This window comes from Urocitellus parryii, chromosome 7, assembly GCF_045843805.1.
Source record: "Urocitellus parryii isolate mUroPar1 chromosome 7, mUroPar1.hap1, whole genome shotgun sequence".
NCBI classification, from domain to species: Eukaryota; Metazoa; Chordata; class Mammalia; order Rodentia; family Sciuridae; genus Urocitellus; species Urocitellus parryii.
In genome coordinates, this window is record NC_135537.1 from 126,697,266 (window position 1) to 126,699,281 (window position 2,016).

The 2,016-nt window shown below is 39.3% G+C and overlaps 1 pseudogene; it reads left to right on the forward strand.

Moving 5' to 3' along the window:
* Positions 1-1,590: 1,590 nt before the first annotated feature.
* Positions 1,591-1,712, forward strand: LOC113184069 (small nucleolar RNA SNORA51; annotated as a pseudogene).
* Positions 1,713-2,016: the final 304 nt, after the last annotated feature.

A 2,016-nucleotide genomic window follows, 5' to 3' on the forward strand; every position in this document is an offset into this window, starting at 1 on the left:
TGAACTACATTCCCAAGCAATGTCTCTTCTCCCTGTTTTTCATTAAGATGGGCCACCAAAAGCCCAGATGCAGGTCACAGAGAATCTGGGTGGTAATCTGCCAAGGGAATTAAAGCTGAATCATGCATTCTCGACTTAATTAACAAGTGAAAAAATGTGCATGTACTTATGATGTACAATGGGATATAGGTTATATACTGTGAAATGATTAAATCAAACTTATTTATTAAATGATTAAAGGAACTTATTCATCACCTCACATACTTATCACTTTTTGTGATGAGGACATTCAAAATCGACTCTCTTAGTAAATTTCAAGAAGACAATGCTTTAATATTAAGCATAGTCACTATGTTGTACAGTAGATCTCTGGGACATATTCTTCCTAACTGAAGCATTGTGACCTTTGACCAACATGTCTCCATTCCATTCAACTTTTCCTTCTAACCCCTTGCAACTGCATTTTAACCTCTGCTTTTATGAATTTGATTTTTTTAAAAGATTCCTTGTATAAGTGAAATCATACAGTCATTTTCTTCCCATTCTTGGCTTATCTCATTGAGCATAATGACCTCTAAATTTATCCATGCTATGGAAAATGATAAGATTTCCTTCCTTTTTAAAGGCTAAATGATATTCTATGGTCCTGTACTGGGGATATAACCCAGGGACTCAAGCATGCTAGGTAAGCACTCTACCACTGAACTACATTTCAGCACATCCACATTTTCTCTGTGCAGAACTGAATCCTATCTTTTGTCAACAATGTTAAATACCTGTTATGAGCCTGGAGCTAAAGAGACTTAGAGATTTCAGATAAATCCAGGATATATTTAGTCCTATTTCTTTTGAATTGATTTCTGCTGGATCTGATATCATTATTGGTATATCCATTAAATCAGGGATCCATTGGAGAAGCAGAATCACAGGTAGATTGATAGATAGATAGATAACATAAAATTACATATACATTTGGAATTGACCTTGACCTTGTGGAAGCCCTAGGTAAGACTGTTCTCTTCACATTTAATTCTGAAACTTGAAGTTTCAGAAAAGAAAAGATGGATGGAAAAGAAAAGATGGATGCAAAGCAAAGGGATGAAGGAATGTGCTAGAATCCATTAACATGAACTGGTTCAATTGAGAATGTGCTGAAGCCCAGATCAATTCTTTTCTTTCTTTTTTTTTTTGTAGGGGGTGGGGTGGGGTAGAGGGTAATGGGGATAGAACCCAAGATACTTTATCACTAAGCTACATCCCAGCCCTTTTTATTTTTATTTTGAGACAACATCTCACTAAGTTTCTGAGGCTGGCTTCAGACTTGCAATCCTCCTGTCCTAGCCTCCAGAATCACTAGGATTACAAATATGCACCACCATGCATGGCAATCTACATCAGTTCTTATCATTTTTGACCTTAGTCTGCGGAACCTGTAGAAGCCAGGACTCTTCACCATAGTGCTGAACATATAATGCTTCTGTGAGCTTGGGAAGTTGAAGGAGGATGGGAGAGGGCAGAGCAGTTGCAGCCACTGCAGAGACCTGTAGTCACCACATCAACAATGTGTGTGAGCTACAGAATCTTGACGCTGGCCTCAGGGTGCATTTTGCTGTCTGTGTTCTTACAATGACTGTATGGAAAAAAAGAGGCAGACAATATGTGCTCCAGCCTGGGATCTGTGCCTGGTCTGTAATGTGAATGGAGACACAAGGGGGAAAGTCCTGCGGCTTCCCGTCCGCTCTCCAAACCTCCCATTAGAAGCTCTTTGTGACACACCCAGGAATGGAGTTGAGTCTAGCCAAGTTGGCACATCACAGAGCTGCACACTTAAGTTACAGAGAACAGCAAGACCTGATCCAAATAATGAATGGTCCAAATGTATCATTAACCTTGCAAGCTAATTTTTCTTTTTCCAAAAAGAAGGCCTACAGGTCACCAGTTCAATCCCTAGGGATTGAACCTAGGGGTGCTTAACCACTGACCCACGTCCCCAACGTTTTTTTTTTTTTTTTTTTT